Source organism: Zootoca vivipara, chromosome 2 (assembly GCF_965207765.1).
Source record: "Zootoca vivipara chromosome 2, rZooViv2.hap1.1, whole genome shotgun sequence".
Lineage (NCBI taxonomy): Eukaryota > Metazoa > Chordata > Lepidosauria > Squamata > Lacertidae > Zootoca > Zootoca vivipara.
In genome coordinates, this window is record NC_142584.1 from 106,044,057 (window position 1) to 106,069,139 (window position 25,083).

General features: G+C 42.3%; 2 long non-coding RNA genes across 3 annotated transcripts; one reads left to right on the plus strand and one right to left on the minus strand.

Moving 5' to 3' along the window:
* Positions 1-657: 657 nt before the first annotated feature.
* LOC148687018 (uncharacterized) lies at positions 658-5,339 on the minus strand. The gene is made up of 4 exons (XR_015948308.1): positions 4,598-5,339; positions 3,009-3,273; positions 2,082-2,189; positions 658-1,787 (listed from the first exon to the last, which is right to left on the minus strand). It is a non-coding gene; the product is annotated as an uncharacterized LOC148687018 (long non-coding RNA).
* LOC148687019 (uncharacterized) lies at positions 4,449-10,872 on the plus strand. 2 transcript variants are annotated; one of them, XR_015948306.1, is made up of 3 exons: positions 4,449-4,559; positions 10,156-10,266; positions 10,582-10,872. It is a non-coding gene; the product is annotated as an uncharacterized LOC148687019 (long non-coding RNA). The 2 variants fall into 2 exon arrangements; XR_015948307.1 differs by lacking the exon at positions 4,449-4,559 and adding an exon at positions 8,748-9,272.
* Positions 10,873-25,083: the final 14,211 nt, after the last annotated feature.

The window sequence follows — 25,083 nt, forward strand, 5'->3', positions numbered from 1 at the left end:
GATAATGCATGTATCTTCAACTTTACTCAAAGATGATAGAATCATAGAAGACCATGAGGGCCATCCAGTCCAACCCCCTGCCGAGCAGGAAATACCATCAAAGCATTCTTGAGATATGCCTGTCAAGCCTCTGCTTAAAGACCTCCAAAGAAGGAGATCTCCAAAGATGTGGGACAGGGAGAGACAGAATACTTGCAAGACAGACTCTGATTCCTGGCAATCTCATGAACAGGTATTCTTGCCACCTCCATATTTCTTGGAGCCAAATAGCATCCAATAGGAAGTGATGCTTTTCATTGGGGAGAGGTGGAAGGTTGGCTGGTTAGTCAGTTGACTGAGGCACTTTGCTGACTGGGCTCATGTGATTTGTGTATGGGATTCTATGTGAACACCACCATATATGATGCAAGAGTGTTATGCATAATGGAGGATCAACTTTGTTGTGTTCTTGCCTGTATCTTCCGGAAGCTGGAGGGGCCCAGAGAGGGAAAGGAAGTGCAGTTTTGAGCACAGAAGTCTGTTGCAAAGCATGGGATACGGCCCATATAATTAAAATTTCCTCAATTTTGAGGAAAGGAAAATATGAGGTACAGTGATTTCTTTTGTGATCAAGATACAATAATTGCACAGGAACCAAAATAAAATACAGACCACAACTTCCTTTTTAAATTTTATTGAAAGAAATCATTGGTGCGTAGGGTACAACAAGTAATACAAACTTTTATTCCCGCATTATTTCTTCATGCCAAACTAGCAGTGATTTTAACTATTATTATTGAACTCTATTTTGATTGGCCACCTAGAACTCCCACCAGTCCAAACTACTTAAAAACTTTGCTACGTTCCAGTTACATTGCAATGTTCAGGAAAGAGAACAGAGAACATTTGAGCTCTCCAACCAACGATGGGTTGGGAAGAACATTGCTCCTTGAACTCCAGGAAGAGAGGAATTGTCCTAGCACAGGTTATAGCATTTGATAACATCTTCTGTGATTTGCCAAGTTCATGCAGGGATGGGCAGCCACAAATCCCACCGCCTGTGCAAATCATTGCTTGGTCCATGTCCATCAACTGTCCAAAAAGCGTCCTGTCCCACCCCAATAGCTAAGTCCATTATGCATTTTGCAAGGGGAAATTACTTTTAAAACTATCAGACAGTGGAGTGTATAAATGAGTGAGCACAAATGAGTGGTCCTCCTATCGGGAGCAGGAAGGAGAAACGAAGTTGTAAATTGAATGAGTGCTTGATTAACAAGTATGGATAGCCAAAGTGGGGTTTTTCCTGTGCTTGTGGAGGCTTCCCAATGCACTCAGGATGCTGGAAAACCTTTGGTCGAAGATGTATGGCAGCCCTCTGCAAATACAGAAGACTCCCCAGGTCACACAGTCAGCCACCATTTTGTGGAGGATAGTGAGGCTGGTGGTTGTGGAACATCCCCTGGACGTGATTATTGGACGTGGCATCAGAATATTTGTGTGGGGCTTTTGTCTGTCATTTGAATTGCAATGGCAGGAGGAAGACCTGGCGTCCATTGAAAGGAAAAGATATGAAATGTCCTAATATAATATCTTTCAAAGGATAAAGAGAAGGAGAAGGATTTGTTACCCACCCTTTTACATGGATAGGTGAAAACAACTTCAGAATAGAATAGTAAGATCAGTCAAAACATAAGTCACTATTACAGCATGATACTTTATTTGTATGTCCCACAAATGTCGTCTCTGTCCCACAGAGTTTCCCCCCATTTTTTCACCACAATCTAAGAGGTATTTAGCCAATTTGCCACCTGGAGAGAGAAAGAGAAGTACTTATGTTGATACCAACTAGTGAAAGAAGAGAATGTTACTGAATTACTCCATAGTCCATATCAAGAAAGAGGAAAAAGCTTTCTCCACATTTTAAACTTCATTTAAAAATATGCACTTAAACAGAATTTTGAACTACTGAAATGTCAACATTAAAATAAAATGAAAGATACATGTCCATTATTTTTTTTTAGTTTTAGTTTTAAACTTATATCTCAGGTCATTCTAGTAGTCCCAGTATAGAAAAAGGAAGATGGTTGACAGGAAAGACTTACCTGAAAATACTTCTATCTTCATGCAGAATGGTCCCGCACATGTCTTCTCCTTTGGTTCGCATGGCTTGCCAGGCCCCTTTGTCATGCATAGCCTGCAATTCACAGCATCTGTTGTAACAGACAGCATTTCATTTGTGAAGGGACAAATCAATATTTGATGTCCAACTAAACTTGCATCTCTGTGTATAGATTAAGAGATGGAAATTTTACGCAAATTTGTGGCAAGCTCCTGTGCCCTGAGACTAGCAACACCTTCCACCGAGACAACTAAACCCTCTTTTCCAAAGATAGCATGATCTGCCCTGCAACTTGCAGTTTTCATGTTTTTATCAGGAGGCAGATGAAAAGCAGCTTCCTCCCACTGGTGAAAGGGAAATCGAACTCTCCCCTGAAATTGCCTCCAAGGTACAGGATTTCACCTGAAGAACTGGATCTGCTGAATTGAAACAATTGTCAGTTGGGTTTTTCTGCAGTTTGATGTGCTTGGATTTAGCCACAAACAGTGGGTTTTCCTGGGGAAAGTGGTGAGGCAAATGGAAAACTGCTTGGCCCTTTCCTCAAAAGCACAGGATGAGCAGCAGTGTGCATGAGCCCTAAATCTCTCCAGCTATAAACATGCAACAAGAGGTGGGTCATTTGATTCACTTCTACAAACATAGGGAACTGCCTTGTCTATTTTGCCCCATTATCAGGATGCTCCACTCTCTTCTCACTGAAATGTTCACATGGAAATGATAGGTAAGGGATTAACTAGGGGCTTTCTCAATGGAAGGCATGTGCTCCAACACTAAACTATCACATCCCCACTTTAGGAGGCATGTATTCCACTCTTACCCCAAAGTACATCCCCTCCAGTTGCTCATAGATTTAACAGTGTCTTATTCTTGTTTTACCTATTTGGGAATGGGGAATGGGGGCAATACTTACCGCCAGTGCTGAGCAAAAGCAGAACACAAAATGTAAGTAGCCAGACCTGAACCAGACGTGGCCTTCGATTATCAAGAAACAAGCTCTGCTCCATTGGAATGCCTTTTGTATGGAGAGACAGCTTTGGAAGGCTGGCAGCTGAGAAACCGCAGGTTTTCAGGGCAGACAGGATCACGCATCCCTTATATAAGGCTGAAAGGAACCTTCTTCACTTCTCGCCTCATCCTGGTGGCTTTGAAAGGTCAAAGAAGCCTCTGGCAATATCCTGGGTTGACAGTGAAGAATAGCAAGGATGAAGGCAGTGGTTGTCTGGGGTCATTTCAGGCACAAAGTGCTGGTTGTTAGGACAAATCCAAAAGATCTCATCTTTTGTGGATTTATTGCTTGCTCCTTTCATTGGGTATTCTTTTATATATATATAATTTTTATTGATTTTTTAACATATAACAGCAAAACATACATCACCCACACACCATCCCCAATACCTAAAATAAAAAACAAGAAACTAAAAAAAATTAAACATAATAATACTAATAATAAAAACAGAAACATACATATATAGTTCAAAAACCATTCATCTTTTCTGACATTGTAAGTTTACCTCCTCAGCCCCACTTACTGTGGTTCATCTTATACCCTCCTTGGCAATTTCATACTCTTCCTTATACCCACACCTCTCTTCTAAGAACTCCCCATCTCAATCACAAGCATATTTCTATTGTTAACCCTACTAATCACAAGTCCCCTTTTACGGTCGGCAAGTCTATATAAACAGTCCTATTTCAATCCGGATTACCCTATTACATATCCAATTATATACTATTTACCCCACCCCCTTCCTCACCTTTCTTTCTACCCTCATTCCTTTAACCTTCCACTGCTGCCCTGCGTCTTTCTTCAATCCTGTAATTCTAAGCACCCCTTTTCTGTTTTCTGTGGTCATCTTGACTCCTTGGTCCAATGTCTTCATCTGTCGAGAGGAGATATTTTTCAATTCAACTAGTTTTTCGTGCACAGATGGACTCTCACTCCTTCTGTACCACTCAATTTCTTCTAAATGGACTGGGGTGCTCTCACCCTCCCCCAGTCCTTCTTGTTGGGTTTTCTCCTCCAATTGCGACTGGACAGTTGGGCTCTCACTCCTGCTGTTCAGTTCTTTCTGATCATCACAACCTTTGATTTTTCTAATCTCCAGATTGCACTGTATCAACTCATTTTTAATTTCCAATAGCTGTGCCAGCACAAACTGCATAAAGGCTGACATGTTTTGGCTATCTAGTTTCCTTCTCCAAGGACAGTCAGCGTTTGCAGAACAGGAAATGGTGGCCATAACTCATCCGAAAACGAAAGCCAAAAATAATACTCCATTTTCAAACACTATATCCTTTTTTCTTTATTTTCTTCACCAAGATCCGATCCAATTCCCTTATATACGCAGTCCTTATATTCAGTAGAGCTCTTGGCAATTCAGGAATTCAAAATCGAAAGTACATTCCTTTAGAATGAATCACAATAGCCTTTCGCCTGCCGCTTAGAGGGCTCTCCTCCAAAGTAAGTAGCAACAATTTTTCCTTTTGGGCAGTTCTTACCTTCTTAAATTCAAATGCAACTTTGGGCTCAGGACAATATTATTGCCTTTTCCGTCCCACAATAATCAGGGGCTGACTTCCTCTTTTCCACCCCTTCGCGTGGCCTGATTTTTGTTAATTTAGCTGTTCAGATTCCCCCCCCCCCGATACTCACGGCACAGTCCTTTTTAGTTCCAAATTTAGAAAGAACCAATCAGTGATGCTGGCAAGGTCGCAGCTTCGTGCCTCTGAGATAGCTTTGTTCCGCAATGCGCCTCGTATCGCTTCTACCCCCTGCTCTCTCAGCGCCCAGAAATTAGGCGTCTAATGGAGGGGGGAGCACGTTCCTGGCGTCTGCCGGATCTATGCCCTCTAAACGCTCGATTAGGGTTTTTTTTTCCTGGCGGGTTGCTGTGCTGAAGCAATTTCCCCTTGCCTCGAAGGCACCCGTCCTCCTCAGCTGAGGAGAACAGCCCCTGCCATTGCCTCGCGATTGGGCGGAAGTCCCTTTTCATTGGGTTTTCTGTTCAGCTCTGGGTTTCAATTGTGACACGAAGATGTTTTGAGCAGCCAATTCTCAAACAGCCTGCATGCTGGCTTGATCATCCATATTTCTAAAGAGTTCTGCTAGAAGTAGGTCACTTTTGTTTTTCTGTTGCTGCTCACAGCAGTATGAAAGGTGTGCACAAGTATGTTTCACTGTCAACCTTCCATGAGTGATACGTGGTCCTTTAATATTACATCCATCTCAGACATCTTCAAAGACATAGGACCCGGTAATCAAAGCAGGTGAGCCCATGTCATTCATTGGCCTCCTCATTGATGTTTGTGGCTTCACAGCATTGGTTATAGATGCCAGTTTAACAAGTTATCAGTTGATTCATGTGATAAGGTATCAATCTACCATCAGCTGAAGGAGAAGTTTTTCTACCACTGTTCCCATGTGCAGTGATTGTCTTTCCTCTGATAGGAGTGAATGGCAACTCTTCACTTGCAGGGGAGTAGGTCAAGTGTTGCAGTTGAGAGATCTATGGGCAGAAGTTGAAACCTGTTCGCTGACTTTTGACTGCTATAGCCAGGATGCCCCAACATTTCCCCCTAGTCAGAAAACCAAATCTTTCTCTAGATAGAAAAACCTACTGGTAATAACCAGTAGCAACAGGTCAGCTTCTGAAAAACAACAGGTTGCTTGGCTTGAGGAACCAGACAATAGAAACCAATAGAAGCTTATTAGCATCTCAGGGCACCTGATCCTGATGGGGTTGATGGGTACAAGTAGCCTCTTGCAACATGCTGGGGTGTCTCTGAGGAACAACGAAGATGTGGGGAGTGGCTGCCTTTCAGTATTGGGGGCATAATGTGCTGCTTGTTAGGATAAATCCCGATGGACTGAGGGATTAGCCAAATGTTGTACAGAATGTCCTAGACCTCTGTGGCCACCTGATACTATCTTACATGGAAGGAACGCCTGTTTTATTCAATTAACAAGACCTCATTGTGGCTTCGTTGCAGTGTGTTTGTAGCTGTCCATTTGCTAAGCAGAAACAGCCCTGGTCTGTATCTGGATGGGCAGCTACACAGGAGTGCAATGTGCTGCAAAAAAACAAAAACAAAAAACCTCCCCTTTAAGTGATGCGGGTGGTGCTGTGATCTAAACCACTGAGCCTCTTTGGCTTGCTGATCAGAAAGTTGGAGGTTCAAATCCCTGCGATGGGGTGAGTTCCTGTTGCTTGGTCCCAGCTCCTGCCAACCTAGCAGTTCAAAAGCACGCCAAAAATTGCAAGTAGATAAATAGGTATTGCTCAGGCAGGAAGGAAAACGGCATTTCCGTGCGGTGCTCTGGTTTGCCAGAAACAGCTTAGTCATGTTTCTTGGTAATCGAAGGCCACGTCTATGGCTGTACACCGGCCATAGCAGTCAACTTTTCCCTTTTCTCACAAGGAATCCTATTAAGAATACAAGAATTTCCCTTTAAAAAGGAAAAAGTTGACAGCTATGACACCAGCTCCCTCGGCCATATCAAAAAAAGAATACCCAATGAAAGGAGCAAGCAATACATCCACAAAAGATGAGATCTTTTGGATTTGTCCTAACAACCAGCACTTTGTGCCTGAAATGGCCCAAGGCAACCACTGCCTTCATCCTTGCTATTCTTCACTGTCAACCCAGGATATTGCCAGAGGCTTCTTTGACCTTTCAAAGCCACCAGGATGAGGTGAGAAGTGAAGAAGGTTCCTTTCAGCCTTATATAAGGGATGCGTGATCCTGCCTGCCCTGAAAACCCGCGGTTTCTCAGCTGCTAGCCTTCCAAAGCTGTCTCTCCATACAAAAGGCATTCCAATGGAGCAGAGCTTGTTTCTTGATAATCAAAGGCCACGTCTGGTTCAGGTCTGGCTACTTAGCATCATTTCCTATTGGATGCTTTTTGGCTCCAAGAAATATGGAGGTGGCAAGAATATCTGTTCATGAGTTTGCCAGGAATGAGAGTCTGTCTTGCAAGTCTGCTGTCTCTCCCTGTCCCACATCTTTGAGTAAAGTTGAAGATACATGCATTATCAAAGGACTACTTCTTTATGACTCATGGGAGACAGAAACACATGGCTGTGCATACCATTGATTTCACTGTGAGCAGCAGTGAGATACAAAAGAAACCTACTAACAGAACCATTCAGGAAAGCGCTAGCCAGAAGTCACCCATTCTGTTTCATAAGCAGGCTAGTTGACCAGGGCTGTTTCTGCTTAGCAAATGGACAGCTACAAACGCACTGCAATGAAGCCACAATGAGGTCTTGCTAATTGAATAAAACAGGTGTTCCTTCCATGTAAGATAGTATCAGGTGGCCACAGAGGTCTAGGACATTCTGTACAACATTTGGCTAATCCCTCAGTCCATTGGGATTTATCCTAACAAGCAGCACATTATGCCTCCAATCCTGAAAGGCAGCCACTCCCCACATCTTTGTTGTTCATCAGAGACACCCCAGCATGTTGCCAGAGGATTCTAGTACCCATCAACCCCATCAGGATCAGGTGCCCTGAGATGCTAATAAGCTTCTGTTGGCTTCTATTGCCTGGTTCCTCAAGCCAAACAACCTGTTGTTTTTCAGAAGCTGACCTGTTGCTACCGTACTAGTTATTACCAGTAGGTTTTTCTATCTAGAGAAAGATTTGGTTTTCTGACTAGGGGGAAATAATGGGGCATCCTGGCTATAGCAGTCAAAAGTCAGAGAACAGGTTTCAACTTCTGCCCATAGATCTCTCACCTGCAACACTTGACCTACTCCCCTGCAAGTGAAGATTCACTCCTATCAGAGGAAAGACAATCACTGCACATGGGAACAGTGGTAGAAAAACTTCTCCTTCAGCTGAAGATGGTAGATTGATACCTTTTCACATGAATCAACTGATAACTTGTTAAACTGGCATCTATAACCAATGCTGTGGAGCCCCAAACATCCATGAGGAGGCCAATGAATGACATGGGCTCACCTGCTTTGATCACCGGGTCCTATGTCTTTGAACATGGTCTGAGATGGATGTGATATTAAAGGACCACGTATTACTCATGGAAGGTTGACAGAGAAAAATACTTGTGCACACATTTCATACTGCTGTGAGCAGCAACAGAATAAAAAAAGTGAGATCCTTCTAGCAGAACGATTTAGAAATATGGATGATCAAGCCAGCATGCAGGCTGTTTGAGAATTGGCTGCTCAAAACATCTTTGTGTAACAATTGAAACCCAGAGCTGAACAGAAAACCCAATGATAGGAACAAGCAATTCAAAAGATGAGATCTGGGATGTTCTGTGCAGTCTTCAGCTAATCCCTCAGCCCATTTGGATTTGTCCTAACAACCAGCACTTTGTGCCTGAAATGGCCCAAGACAACCACTGCCTTCATCCTTGCTATTCTTCACTGTCAACCCAGGATATTGCCAGAGGCTTCTTTGACCTTTCAAAGCCACCAGGAGTCATTCATTGGCCTCCTCATTGATGTTTGTGGCTTCACAGCATTGGTTATAGATGTCAGTTTAACAAGTTATCCATTGATTCATGTGATAAGGTATCAATCTACCATCAGCTGAAGGAGAAGTTTTTCTACCACAGTTCGCATGTGCAGTGATTGTCTTCGGCCACTGCCTTCGGCCTTGCTATTCTTCACTGTCAACGCAGGATATTGCCAGAGGCACCTTGGACCTTTCAAGGCCACCAGGATGAGGCGAGAAGCCAAGAACCCTCTTAATATAGGATCAGGCATCTACTTAGTTCTGGGACATTCTGTACAGCATGCAGCTGATTCCTCAGACCATTTGGATTTGTCCTAACATCCAGCACTTTATGCCTGAAAGGGCCCAAGACAACCATCGCCTTCACTCTCTGCTGCCCTTCAGAGTGACCCAAGGATATTGCCAGAGACTCCTTGGACCTTTCAAGGACACCAGGATAAGGCGAGAAGCCAAGAGGGTTCCTCCCAGCCTATATAATGGATATCTTGAACCCGGCTCCTCAAACTGAGCAGTGTGTTCCTGTCTGCCCTGAAAACCTGCGGTTTCTCAGCTGACAGCCTTCGAAAGCTGTCTCTCCATACAAAAGGCATTTCAATGGAGCAGAGCTTGTTTCTTGGTAATCAAAGGCCATGTCTGGTTCAGGTCTGGCTGCTTACATTCTGTGTTCTGCTTTTGCTCAGCACTGGCGGTAAGTATTGCCCCCATTCCCCATTCCCAAATAGGTAAAAGAAGAATAAGACACTGTTAAATCTATGAGCAACTGGAGGGGATGTACTTTGGGGCAAGAGTGGAATACATGTCTCCTAAAGTGGGGACATGATAGTTCAGTGTTGGAGCACATGCTTTCCATTGAGAAAGCCCCTAGTTAATCATTTACCTATCATTTCCAGGTGAACATTTCAGGGAGAAGAGAGTGGAGCATCCTGGTAATGGGGCAAAATAGACAAGGCAGTTCCCTATGTTTGTAGAAGTGAATCATGTTACCCACCTCTTGTTGCATGTTTATAGCTGGAGAGATTTAGGGCTCATGGACCCTGCTGTTCATCCTGTGCTTTTGAGGAAAGGGCCAAGCGGTTTTCCATTTGCCTCACCTCTTTCCCCAGGAAAACCCACTGTTTACGGCTGAATACAAACATGTAAAACTGCAGAAAACCCAACTGACAATTGTTTCGATTCAGCAGTTTCTGCCAGTTCTCAAGGTGAAATTCTGCAATTTCAGAGGAGAGTTTGACTTCCCTTTTACCAGAGGGAGGAAGCTGCTTTTCCTCTGGCTCCTGATCAAAGCATGAACACTGCAAGCTGCAGGACAGATTGTGCAATCTTTGAAAAGGAGATTTCACTCGTCTAGGTGGAAGGTGTTGCTAGTCTCAGGGTATAGGAGATTGCCACTAATTTGTGTACAATTTCCATCTCATAATCTATACACAGAGGTGCAAATTCCAAGGGAAAAAGATTATACCATTGCTGTTCTGCGATCTATTCTGACAGCTATGTGTGGCAACAGAATTTTGGTGGGTTAGGACATAGAACATTGGTTGGTTCCTACCCAAATGAAATGCTGTCTCTTACAGCAGATGCTGTGAAATGCAAAACATGCAAGTCACGCGGTCCTGGCAAGCCATGCGAACCAAAGGGGAAGACATGTGAGGGACCATTCTGTATTATGGTAGAGACCTTGTCACGTAAGTCTTTCCTGTCGACATCCTTCCTTTTGCTATGCTGGGACTAGGACGACCTGAGATTTAAGGGTTGGTTTCTTTAAAAAAGGACATGTATCTCTCATAAGTATTAACCTTATGTTATTCTAATGTTGCCATTTTAGTAGTTTTAGCAGCATAAATTCAAAATTCTGTTTAAATGCACATTTTAAAATGAAGTCTGAATTGTAATTTACTTAGATGAGGAGTATCTCTTGATACAGACTATGGACTAATTCAGTAAAATTCTCTTCATTCACTAGTTAATATCAACATAAGTGTTTCTCTTTATCTCTCCAGCTCAGAGCGGTGAAGTGATTAATCATGTCAAAGAATGTGGTGCTAAGAGTTGGAAAGAATTCTGTGGAAAAGAGATGACAGGGAAAGAGAAAAAGAAAGTTGCATGCTGCCATACTAACTTATGTTTTGACTGATCTTACTTGTGGTCTATATTCTATTTTGCTTCCAGTCTATAATCTGGCTTCAAAATAGTGTCCAAATGTATGCAAACACAGACAAAAACCTGCTTCTTGATAGTAGCAACTATCATGCAGAACATCATGCTTTCTTTCAATAAAGTTTAAAAAACTAGTTGTGGTCTGTTTTCTATTTTGGTTCCTGTGTAATTATTGTATCTTGATCACAAAAGAAATTCCTGTACCATGTATTTTCCTTTCCTCAATACTGAGGAAATTTTAATTATATGGGCCATATCCCATGCTTTGCAACAGACTTCTGTGCTCAACAGCACTTCCTTTTTTTTTTTAGTTTTAAAAATATACTTTATTAATCTTTTAAAATTTTACAAATCCTTAAATCATATGTCTCATACATGTCAGATCCATTCACACAAAACATAAAATTTAACTAAATTATGTAAATCATATAACCTTATAACTCATACATATCTAATCCATTCATTCAAACATAAAGATTCAATAACTCAAAATAAATCTTATAAATCATATCCAACATTGAAAGAAAATTCAAACAAAAAGAGCAAAACAGCGAATCCACAACATAAGAGTAAAAAGGTAAGTAAAAAGGCAGATAAAAAAGAAAAAAGAAAAAAGAAAAGAAAAAAGGAAGATTTCTTCCTACTTTTTACAACACGCTTCCCTTTGTCTGATCACTTTTCCTGCTAATTCTCTTTCCTTCCTTTATTAATTTTTTCTACTGTCTGGTCTTTTTCCCTCTCCTTTTATATCTCTATTCTAGACACGTTACTATATTGTTTTCTATACTCTCCTTTTCCAGATAATTTTGTACATATTTCCATTCTTCTATTATTTTGCGCTTAGGTACATCTCTTACTATTGCCGTTAGTTTCGCCAATTTTAGATACTCTATTAATTTTTCTAACCATTCTTGGACTGTCGGTACCTTTTCTTCTTTCCACTTTGAAGCAATCAGTATCCTTGCTGCCGCACAGGCGTATAGTAGAATATTTATTCTATCCTTTGGTATATCTACCGGGACCATACTTAAAAGGAATAGTTCTGGTCTTTTTTCAAATGTATGTTTTATCATCTTCTTTAATTTTTCATATACATCATTCCAGAATTTTGCCACCTTAGGGCATGTCCACCAACAATGGTAATAGGACCCCGTCTTTTCTCTACACTTCCAACATTTGTTATCCCCTGATCTATCAAATTTAGCAATCCTCTCCGGGGTTATATGCCATCTGTAGAACATTTTTAATATATTTTCTTTGATTGTTACACAGGCTGTAAATTTTGTATCTAATTTCCATAATTTATCCCACTGATTTACTAAAATTGGTTTTCCAATGTCTGTAGCCCAATTTATCATTACCTTTTTAGTTAATTCATCTTTTAATTCCCAATCTAATAAAAATTTATACATTTTCCCCAATATTTTCTTGTCATTATTTATTATTATTTCTTGCAATTTAGATTCCTTTTTGGAGAAGCCAATTTTCATATGTGTTTTAAATAAACTTTGTATCTGATTATAATGCAACCAGCTTGAGCAATATGTCTTTATTTCTTCATATGGTTTCAAATTCAGACTATCCCCTTCCTTTATTATCAGATCTTTGTAGGTGGGCCACTTACCCTCTCTCCTGATGTTACCCATTACCGTCATTTCCACAGGGGATGCCCACCAAGGGCTTTGTGGCTCTACTAAATTTTTGAATTCTTGCCAAATTTGATACAAAGATTTTTTAATTACATGATCTGAGAATTCTCTTGGGTTCCCTTTTTGCTCCATCAATAAATATGAATGCCAGCCTTTAATATTGCGGAATCCTTCTACATCTAAGAGTTCTTCATTCTCTAGCGTAAGCCAATCTTTGATCCAACAAAACCCCGCTGCAGCATAATACAGTCTCAGATCAGGTACTCCCCAACCTCCTCTTTCTTTTATTTCTGTTAATAGTTTGTACTGAATTCTAGGTTTCTCCCCTGCCCAGATAAATTTACTTAAAATTTTTCTCCAATCATCAAATACCGTTTTTTTACCTATTATCGGGAGAGTTTGGAAGAGGAACAAGATCTTTGGCAATACCACCATTTTTATCGCCGCTATTCTTCCTGAAATTGATAAAAATAAATTTTTCCACCTTTCCAGATCTCCTCTTAATTCTTTCCATAATTCTAAATAATTATTCTCATATAAATTTATATTTTTTGTAGTCATCATTATGCCCAGATACTTCACTTTTTTAACTGTTTGCCAGCCTGTCAATTTTTCCAAATTTTCTATCTCTCCTTTTCTTATATTTTTCGTCATAATTTTTGTCTTATTTACATTTACTTTAAAGCCTGATACTTCGCCAAATTCCTCTAGCTTCTTTTTTAATTTAATTACTGACTCTTCCGGGTCTTCTAACATGACCACAACGTCGTCCGCAAACGCCCTCACCTTTATTATATGTTTTCTTACTCTGATTCCCTTAATTTCTTCATCGTCTTTAATTCCATTCAATAGGCATTTGATTGATAAAATGAACAGCAAGGGCGAAAGCGGACAACCCTGTCTCGTTCCTTTGCTAATTTCAAGCTCTTCCGTAATTCTCCCATTTACAATTAATTTGGCTGTTTGTTTTCTGTATACTGCTCCCACACCTTCTGCAAAATTACCCCTTATACCAATTTTCCCCATCACACTTCTCATAAACTCCCACGATAGGCTGTCGAAAGCCTTTTCCGCATCCAAAAACACAAAAGCCGCTTTTTTCCCGGGGTTCCAGTCCAGGAATTCAAATATATTCAGGAGCATTCGTATATTGTTTGCTATTTTCCTTTTTGGAAGGAACCCTTGTTGATTTTGGCCAATTATTCTGTTCAACACTATCTTTAATCTATCTGCCAGTATATTTGCATATATTTTATAATCAATATTTAGGAGGGATATTGGCCTAAAATTTGATACCGATATTTCCTCCCCTTTTTCTTTCGGCAGTAGAGTTATATATGCCTCTTGCCAGGATTGAGGAATATTTCCCTTTCTTAAAGCTTCATTCACTACTTTCTGGTATATTTCCAATAATTCCTCTTTTAATATCTTATAGTGTTTGCTCCCCAATCCATCCATTCCTGGCGATTTTCCCAGTTTTAATTTCTTTATTGCCATACTTATCTCTTCTTTTGATATTGGGTTATTTAAGAATTCCCTTTCTTCTTCCTTTATTAATTCTCCCTTACATTTCGCTAGATATTTTTTTATTGCCAATTCCTTTCCTACTTCTCCCTTATATAAATTTTTATAAAAATCCATTAAACATCTTTGTATATCCTCAATTTTTGTCCAGCATTTTTCTCCCTCTCTAACTTTTGTTATGATTTTTTCATTTTGCTTTTTCCTCAATTGCCAGGCTAGGAATTTCCCGGCCTTATTTCCAGATTCAAAATATCTTTGTCTATTCCATCTTAACTTTCTCTCCAATTCCTGGTCTACCACATTTTCCAATTCTTTTTGTAATATTTTAATTTGATCTACCAATTTTCCCTTTTTTGGATTTCTCCCTAACTCTTTTTCTTTTTCTTCAATTTTCTTTTTAATCTCCTCTATTTTTTCTTTTCTTTCTCTTTGTTTCCTTCCTTTTTGTTGTATGTAAAGCCCTCTCAGGAATGCTTTACTGGTATCCCAGATTGTTGTTAATTTTGTCTTCCCTATTATTTATTTCAAAAAATTCTTTTAATGATAATTTTAATTTTTCTACAAAGGCCTCATCCCTTAAAATATCTTCATCCAATCTCCATCTTTTTATATATTCCTTTTGATCTTCCAATTTAATCATAATCGGATTGTGGTCAGAGATAAGTTTTGGCAATATATCACACTCTGTTATTCCTGGCAATAGACTTTTTGTCAGCCATATTGCATCCAATCTGGCTGCGGATTTTTTTGCATCCGAATAATGGGTAAATTTCTTCACCCCTGGGTTCCTTTCCCTCCAAATATCCTTCATTTCAAAATTTGTAATCAACTGTTGGAAGCTTCCGGGTAATTTTCCTCCTTTCTTTCTTCCCGCATTTGTTCTATCTAGTTCTGGTTTGATGATACCATTCAAATCCCCTGCCAGTATGATTCCTTCTTCTTTTACGTTTTCTCCTATCAGCTTCTCTACTTTTTTAAAAAATTCTACTTTACATCCGTTTGGAGCATAGACATTGACTACTATTACTTCTCCAATACTCAATCCAATTTTAACTCCTACTATTCTCCCTTCATTGTCCTGGAATATTTTTTCTGCTTTTAATTTAGGATTCACATACGTGACTACTCCCCTTTTTTTCTTTTTATCAGCTGAAACGAATTCATTTCCCAATTTCCCATTTTTTAGTAACGTTTCATATTTTTGTGAAATATGCGTTTCTTGAATACATATTATATCCCATGATCTCTTTTTCAATAAATGTACCACCTTGTTTCTTTTACTTTTCTTATTCAATCCATTTACATTCCAGGAAATCAAATTAAATCTCATTCTTTATTGTTTAGTTTAATAAACACAATTATAAATTTTACTTTCTGTTGGCTACTCCTAAAAATATTCCCATATACAAAATCTCAAGAAACTTCAAAAAAAGAAGAGATGAAAGCGAGGTTCAATCCTACAACAGAAATCCAACCTGTCCCTCCCTTACTCCCCCCCCCCTTGGGAAGAAAAAAGAAAACCTTTTTAATACAGCATAATTTCTCTTAATCCTAGATTTCTAATCTCTACCCTCTGTTCCCTTAACTTTCACTGCCTCTTTCCCCTTCTTCTTCTTCTCCCACTTCATTCTTCAGTCTTCTCAGAAATTTTTCGGCTTCATCCTTTGTTCTGATTGTTTTTCTTCTTTCTTTATAGAAGAAGGTCAGGCCCTCCGGATATTCCCAGATAAACCATATGCCTCTCTTTCCTAGGGCTTCTGTCAGTTCTTTATACTTTTGTCGTTTAAGAACAAATCTTTTGGGGGTCTCTTTAAAGATGGCCACCGTTCTTCCATCAATCACTAGTTCCTCTTGTTTCTTTTTTTGTAGAATTTTGTCTTTCAATAATCTGGAATTTAGAATGATCATGCAGTCTCCTGGGCCTCTCCTGTTCTTTGATTTGTCTGATCGGATCCTATATATTTTGTCTACATCATAAGCTAGGTCTTCCTCCTTCACTTTGAGCCATTTTGCCAGCTCCTTGATGATCTTTTCATCAATTTGTTCATTCGGTGTTTCCTGTATCCCTCTTAATCTCAGCCACAACGATTTCTGCTTCATCCTTGCTTTCCGCCTGGAGTTTTCTTAATCAGCACGTTCGGATGTTTGTTGCTTTCTCACAGGTCGGTTATCTTGATTTTTCCTCTGGTTGGTGTGTCTTGGGTGCTAGCTATTGCGCGTCCTCGTGCGCCTCGTCAGAGCGTCCTCGTTCTATGGCGTCTGGCTCCTCTCCGTCTCCTCCACCCACGGTGCCGGGACGAAGTTCTGCCTCTTAACGCCCTTTTTTTGGTTCGTCTTTTAGCTCGGTGAGAGACCCGTACTCTCCCCTTCGTTTGGGCGGGTTTGCGGCGCCAAAACCCCCCTCCGGACAGACCACCGACTCGAAAAACGAGCTCCGCTTTTCAGAGCTCCGTCTTTCAGCGACTCGTCGTCTAGCGCACCCAGACCGGAAGTCTGCTCAACAGCACTTCCTCTGCCTCTCTGCACCCCTCCAGCTTCCGGCAGGCACAGGCAAGAATACAACAAAGCAGATCCTCCATTCTTGCATCGTACATGGCAGTGTTCTAATAGAATCCCATACACAAATCACATGAGCCCAGTCAGCATTTGCAATTGGCCACCCCAAACATTAACATAACCGTAGCATATTAGTATCTTGCTCCAAGTCTTTGCACTCAGAATCCAAAATAAAAGGATCTCAGTCAACTGACTAACCAGCCAACCTTCCACCTCTCCCCAGTTAAAAACATCAGCTCCTATTGGATGCGGTTTGGCTCCAAGAAATATGGAGGTGGCCAGAATATCTGTTCATGGGATTTCCAGGAATCAGAGTGTCTTGCAAGTCTGCTGTTGTTGCACTGTGTTCTAGGACTTCAGACAAAGACCAGAAGAAGGAAACCTCAGGCAGCAACTGGGAGAAACTGATTGATGAAGTGGAAATACTGGGAAATTTGGGAGGAAGTGGTCATGTCCTTCTGGGTTTCACATTACAGAGGCAAGAGAAAGCTGAGTGTAGTCAGACATGTACTTAAAGATCTGGTGGAAGGGATATTATTATTATTATTATTATTATTATTATTATTATTATATGCAATAGAGTGGTGCCAGAGCATATTCGCCCTGATGGGGCCCCGATGGGGCCCTGGCATTTGCCCAAGTATTCCTCCAGGCATGGACTGATTCTTTTCAACATGGTAGCAGAGATAGTCCAGACATGAGGCAGAGCAAACCACACTGCAAACTAGCAGGTCTGAGCAAGCCTGGCCCCCAATCACTCAGACAGAAGACTTGCCCCATTCAAAAGTCATTTGTGTACCGAGAGAGTGGCATTAAAGGCAGCCAGGTGAGAGACACTGGGTCAGAACAATCCTAGCCAACTTTAGGCTGGACCAAAAGTTTTGGAGAACTCCATGTTATCTGAAAACCGCATTTTGCTGTGCATCTTTCTTCTTAGCAAAGGGCAATGTTTAGAAATATCTGTATGTGTAGCTTTGCAATGTTTAGAAATATCTGTATGTGTAGCTTTGCAATGTTCAGAAATTGCTATGCCGCTCATGCATGAAATGTTCTTGATGCACACAAGCCGACCACCTGTTGTTATGTCCTGTTGTGTTATCGGTTGGAAACTCCCCAACAAACCAAAACTGGCTGACCGCAAAAAGATCTAAATTCAGCAAAACAAATGTGCACCTGCATTGGGGGTAACTGCCAGCTACTTAGATGCAATAATAGTTATTCAGCACCCCCTGGGGGAGCAAAACAGCAATGCAGCTTGAAACAGACTAAGGCAACTAAGGAGCTAAAAGCTTCTCTGACTGGAGCATGCAAATATAGGAATGACTCTGATAGGCCAAAGAAGATTACAAGAGGCTGGGCTTTGCTGTGTGAAAAATGTATTTAACCCATTGCACAAGTAACCGCTGTGTGCCGTCTGCCAAGTAACCGGCTGCACCTTATTGCTTTTTGTCTGACAAAAACAATAAAATTGCTCTTAGAACTTTGAAACTTTGCTGCCTGGTGTTTTCTTCTTCTGGTCTTTGTCTGAAGTCCTAGAGCACAGTGCAACAATAGCAGACTTGCAAGACAGACTCTCATTCCTGTCAATCCCATGAACAGATATTCTGGCCACCTCCATATTTCTTGGAGCCAAATTGCATCCAATAGGAGCTCATGCTTTTAAATGGGGAGAGGTGGCAGGTTGGCTGGTTACTGAGTTGACCGAGGCCCTTTTATTTTGGATTCTGAGTGCAAAGACTTGGAGAAACATATGGCCCATATAAGCCAGATGACAGACTGGAAGCAAAATAGAATATAGACCACAAGTTCACTTACAAACTTTATTGAAAGAAAGGATTGAAGCATCCGATAAAACAATATTACAAGCTATTATTATCACATTTTTATGCATGCAAAAGTAGCAGTAATTTTAACTATTGTTATTGAACTCTGTCTTGATTGACCACCTAGAACTCCCACCAGTCCAAACTACTTAAAAGCTTTGCCACGTTCCAGTTACATTGCAATGTTCAGGAAAGAGAACAGAGTACATTCAAGCTCTCTTTGCTCAAGCAGAGCCTTGGAGGAACAGGGTTCCATGAGCTCTAAGAGGAGATGAATTGAGAATCTGATAGACAGGGCCCAGGAGAGTCTAGGTGGAAGTGGATCCAGCTCCTTAATTGACTATCCTGGCTGTGAGTATGGGGTGGGATGCTCTAATTAAGGGCTGGCCAATCAGGGCTGCTCCCAGATTTAGGTGAGATGCTGTTCTGTGAAATGTAATATCACAGCCTAGGGAAGGGGCTTTTTGCTTTCCTATGCTTGTTTAGAGATTACATAGTTTTGAGTCCAAGATTCAGAGCTGTGAGGGAGAATATTGGTGTGAAAAGAAGTTTTTCACAAATTGGTGCCCTAATCTGAAACAAAACATTGCTATCGGTTGGGGTAGATGGTTCTGCTCCAGAGCATGGAAACAGCACCCAAGTTTGTACTTTTATCTGTTTCAATGAACCTTGTCACCATCCCTAGCACAGGTTATAGTATTTGATAACATCTTCTGTGATTTGCCAAGTTCATGCAGGGATGGGCAGCCATAAAGAGACCCACAAAACCTACTGACTAATCAATGCTTGGTCCATGTCCATCAACTGTCCAAAAAGCGTCCTGTCCCACCCCAATAGCTAAGTCAATTATGCATTTTGCAAGGGGAAATTACTTTTAAAACTATCAGACAATGGAGTGTATAAATGAGTGAGCACAAATGAGTGGTCCTCCTATTGGGAGCAGGAAGGAGAAACGAAGTTGTAAATTGAATGAGTGTTTTATTTACAAGCTTGGATAGCCAAAGTGGGGGGTTTCCTGTGCTTGTGGAGGCTTCCCAATGCACTCAGGATGCTGGAAAATCTTTGGTCGAAGATGTATGGCAGCCCTCTGCAAATACAGAAGACGCCCCAGGTCACACAGTCAGCCACCCGTTTGTGGAGGACCGTGAGGCTGTTGGGTGTGGAACATCCCCTGAATGCGATTATTGGACGTGGCATCAGAATATTTGTGTGGGGCCTTTGTCTGTCATTTGAATTGAATCCACTGAAAGGAAATGATATGAAATGTTCTAATATTACCTTTCTCAAAGGAGAAGGAGAAAGATTTGTTACCAACCCTTTACCATGAGGTTTCTGGATAGGCGTAAACGACTTAAGAATAGAATAGTAAGATCAGTCAAAACATAAGTCAGTATGCCAGCAGCAATGTACAGTCTTTTTCTCTCCCCTTTGCATCTCTTTTCCACAGAATTCTCTCCAACTCTCAGTGCCACAGTCTTTGACATGATTAATCACTTCACCGGTTTGACCTGGAGAGAGAAAGAGTAGCACGTATGTTGATATTAACTAGTGAATGAAGAGAATTTTTACTGAATTGGTCCATAGTCTGTATCAAGAGATACTCCACATCTAAGTAAATTACATTTTAGACTTCATTTTAAAATGTGCAATTAAACAGAATTTTAAAACTACTAAAATGTCAACAATAGAATAACATAAAGTTAAAACTTATGAAAGATACATGTCCTTTTTTAAAGAAACCAACCCTTAAATCTCAGGTCGTCCTAGTCCCAGCATAGCAAAAGGAAGGATGTCGACAGGAAAGACTTACGTGACAAGGTCTCTACCATAATACAGAATGGTCCCTCACATGTCTTCCCCTTTGGTTCGCATGGCTTGCCAGGACCGCGTGACTTGCATGTTTTGCATTTCACAGCATCTGCTGTAAGAGACAGCATTTCATTTGGGTAGGAACCAACCAATGTTCTATGTCCTAACCCACCAAAATTCTGTTGCCACACATAGCTGTCAGAATAGATCGCAGAACAGCAATGGTATAATCTTTTTCCCTTGGAATTTGCACCTCTGTGTATAGATTATGAGATGGAAATTGTACACAAATTAGTGGCAATCTCCTATACCCTGAGACTAGCAACACCTTCCACCTAGACGAGTGAAATCTCCTTTTCAAAGATGGCACAATCTGTCCTGCAGCTTGCAGTGTTCATGCTTTGATCAGGAGCCAGAGGAAAAGCAGCTTCCTCCCTCTGGTAAAAGGGAAGTCAAACTCTCCTCTGAAATTGCAGAATTTCACCTTGAGAACTGGCAGAAACTGTTGAATCGAAACAATCGCCACTTGGGTTTTCTGCGGTTTGACATGTTTGTATTCAGCCGTAAACAGTGGGTTTTCCTGGGGAAAGAGGTGAGGCAAATGGAAAACCGCTGGGCCCTTGCCTCAAAAGCACAGGATGAGCAGCAGTGTGCAGGAGCCCTGAATCTCTGCTGCCTTGTCCATTTTGCCCCATTATTATGATGTTTCACTGTCTTCTCATTGAAACTTTCAACGGGAGATGGTAGGTGGGGAATAACTTGGGGCTGTCTTAACCTAGAAGTTGCTGAATTACAACTTATCACTAAACTGAAAACTATGGAGAGTCCTGGTCTTAATAGAGATATTGGAATCCTGTCTCATTACATATGCTAATCATCTGCATACTATCCCTTGCTTTTTTTCTGCAGGACTAATTGCAGTCGTTAACAGTCGTCAACAGGTTTACCATACCCATTGAGTCAATCACCCACCTCCTACTACCCTCCTGAGAAAAACCCTACCCCACCCTCCCACTATATATAAGGGTCTGGTGACTTCTGTTTCAGTGTTTCTGAAGAAGTGTGCATGCACACAAAGCTTATACGAAGAACAATCTTAGTTGGTCTCTAAGGTGCTCTAAGGTAGGATGGGGGTGGCGCTGTTGGTCTCTAAGGTGCTCTAAGGTAGGATGCGTGTGGCACTGTGGGTTAAACCACAGAGCCTAGAGCTTGCTGATCAGAAGGTCGGCGGTTCATAGAATCATAGAGTTGGAAGAGACCACAAGGGCCATCCAGTCCAACCCCCTGCAGGCAGGAAATCCCCGCAACAGGGTGAGCTCTCGTTGCTCGGTCCCAGCTCCTGCCAACCTAGCAGTTCGAAAGCACGTCAAAGTGCAAGTAGATAAATAGGTACCGCTACAGCGGGAAAGTAAACAGTGTTTCCGTGTGCTGCTCTGGTTCGCCAGAAGTGGCTTTGTCATGCTGGTCACATGACCTGGAAGCTGTACACTGGCTCCCTCGGCCAATAACACGAGATGAGCGCTGCAACCCCAGAGTCGGTCACGACTGGACCTAATGGTCAGGGGTCCCTTTACCTTTAAGGTGCTACTGGTATATATATTGACTACGTCAGACCAACATGGCTACCTACCTGAATGTAAAACTGACTGGTGGGTGGGGACAATACATACCTCCAGTCCTGAAGCAAAGCAGAACACAGAATGTAAGTAGCCAGACCTTAACCAAACGTTGGCCCCGGTTCTCAAGAAACAAGCTCTGCCCCATTGGAAAGCCTTCTTGTATGAAGCCTTTTTGCTTTTGAAGGCTGACAGCTGAGAGACAGCAGGCTTTCAGAGCAGGTCGGTATTTGTTGCTCAAGCTCTGGTCAGTTTGAGGAGCCGGGTTCAAGATATCCATTATATATGGCTGGGAGGAACCCTCTTGGCTTCTTACCTTATCCTGGTGGCCTTGAAAGGTCCAAGGAGCCTTTGGCAATATCCTTGGGTCACTCTGAAGGGCAGCAGAGAGTGAAGGTGATGGTTGACTTGGGCCCTTTCAGGCATAAAGTGCTGGTAGTTAGGACAAATCCAATGGGCCGAGGAATCAGCTGCATGCTATACAGAATGTCCCAAACCTCAGCGGATGCCTGATGCTATCTTACGAGGGTTTTCTGTTCCGCTCCAGGTTTCAATAGTAATAGTTCGATGTGCCGAGCAGGCAACTCTCAACCAGCCTGCAGATGAAACAGAATAGGTGACTTCTGGCCAGCCCATATTCCCAAATTGTTGTGTTAGCAGCTTTCATTTGTATCTCACTGCTGCTCACAGTTGAATGAATGGTATGCACAGCCATATGTTTCTGCCAGTCTTCCATGAGTGATAAACAAGTGGTCCTTTAATATTGCATGTTTCTTCGACCTTGCTCAAAGACCTGGGGCACTGTAATTGTCATTCCCGCCATCCCCCTTCATGGAAGTTTATGTCCCCACAGTGTTGGCCATAGATCTCAGTGTAGCAAGCTATCAATTGCTAGATATGCAAGGTATCTATTTACAATGTTTACCTGGGGGAGGGGGATTTTGTGTGGATGTGTTACTCTTTGCATGAACTAATGAGACCTATAATGGAAGGGTTTGGGGGTATGCAGGCCTCCATCAGAGACAGTTTGGATGACACATTACGCAGGTGCTGAGTGGATTTCTGTGCAACCTTTTGACCTTGCCTCAGACACTCCCTTTTTGACCTTGCCTCAGACACTCCCACAGCTTGTAGATTGGATGAATTAAATGGAACCCTTTTTCCTCAAAAAGACTGTACCAGAATCTTCAGTAAAATGCCATTTTACAATGAACCATAGAAATGAGTATTGTTGTAAGCAGCAGCAAGACATGTACATGCTCAATCGGTGAAAGACTGAAGTTTATTTTCAGAAAAGTGAAAACAACCAAGCCACAGGTCTGGAGCTCTCTGCTCTCATGACTAATGGCTACTCTGATGATGACTCATCTAACTCTTTGGCGTTGCTCCTCCTCCCTTTAACACCAAGCGAGAACACTTCCTTCTGCCGTCGCTTCTGTGACGTCAACTTCCCCTTCTCTTTTTAATCCACCGCTCCTGCATTCCTGCACACTAAGGGGCATCGGAACAGGCTGGATAAACTATCTTCTGATACATCCTGTGTTTCTCTGAGCTGAGCACCCTCCCCTGCCTTTTCCTCTGCACTTCTCATAACAAACCTCCCTTTGAGACCTGGGCTGCCGTCCAAGTCAGACACCTGCGAGCAGGGCCGGTGCGTCCATATAAGCGAGCTAGGCAGCCGCCTAGAGCGCCGTCTTGGAGGGGGCGCTGCCAGCCTGCCCCCTGCCCGCCGCCTGCCGCTCGCCACTTTCCCTCCTGCTGCTGCTTGCTGCTGGCTGCTGGCTGCAGAGGCGCTTCCCTGCAATGCCCTGCAGGGGGCACAGGGTCGTGCTGCATGACAGGGAGGCGGGGGAACCTGAGTGCGTGCGCCCAGCGCAGCAGCGACAGCGCCGTCTGTCCGTCCGAGTGCCATGAGCCCAGCGGGGGCAAGACCCAGCAGGCTTCCGTGCTCTGCAGCCAGCGAGCCAGCCAGGTGGCCACCACCAGCGCGCCTCAGAGCCTCTGTGCTGATTTGAGGGGCTGCTTCGCTGCAGCTGCTTGCACAAGCCTTAGGCGCAAAGTGAGGCGTGCACATTACTTCCCCTTAGTAGCACCCACATGCCCCTTCTGCGCCACCGGAGCGTTGTGGGTTGCATGGCACAAGGCGGAGCGGCAGCGGGAGGCCTGCAGGCCCTTTCGCACCGCCGGGGCGACAGACGGCGGCGGGAGCGCTGCTGCCCCTTCTGCGCCACTGGAGCGTCGTGGGCTGCATGGCCCAAGGCTGAGCGGTGACGGGAGACCCATGGGCCCTTCCGCGCCACCGGGGTGATGGACAGCAGCGGGAGCGCTGCTGGCCCCTTCCGCGCCGCCGGCGAGTTGGCGGCTGATTGACAGGTGGCCTCGGAGAGCTGCCTGAAGCCACTGAGTTTGGCGCCCCTTCCGCGCCCCTGATGGCCAGGTAAAGAGACTGCTTTTTACCCCTTCCCCTCACCAATAACCAAGGAACTCTCTTTTTATTTTTTATTTTATTTTTTTCTTTCTATTTTTTATTTTTCTATTTTCTATTTTCTATTTTTCTATTTTCTATTTTTATTTTTTATTTTTTATTTTTTCTATTTTCTATTTTTATTTATTTTTTTCATTTTATTTTTTATTCCACTTTTATTTCTTCTAAAAAAGGTCAACAACTCTGGGAAATGGGGAGGGGGGGGGCGCCAGAAGGTGATCTCGCCTAGGGCGCAAAAAACCCTAGCACCGGCCCTGCCTGCAAGTGCTCACTGTTGGCTCTAGCCTAACAATTGTGTTGCAGGGGGAGAGAACAAAAGAAAGAAAGAAATTTAGAGGGCTCGCTCTGCCACAACAGTAGGTTCTGGAATATACCAATCACTCAGTCACCAAAAGGATACAACAGGAAACCAGTCCTTTCTCCAAATGCAAAAATTGAGTTCATCTGAGTATTGTGTTACAGGGGGAAAGAAGGAAAGAAGGAAGCTTCCCCTGCCCCACCTCTGCCACGGCAGAAAGTTTTGGATTTTTACAAACACTCAGTCACTGGAAAGACAGGAACGGAAAGCAGTCCTCTCTCCAAATGCAAAAACAGAGTTCATTGGAGAAAGATCTATTAGAGCCGGATCTATTAGGCTGGATCTAGATGCATATAAAAAAAAACATTTCAGGAAAACGTGTTGTAAACTTCATAAAGGGAAATCACATTGGAAAATAGATGGGACTCCACAGCACCATCTGGTGTTATAAAGTATTGAAGCACTTTTTCTTTACTACTGTAGCTGAGCCCCAATTTTCCATTGGATTCCCAAACTACACTCTTTCTGTTCCCCTCAATGTCCAATTCAGTATTTCAGTGTAGAAAGAGTCCTGAATACTTTTCT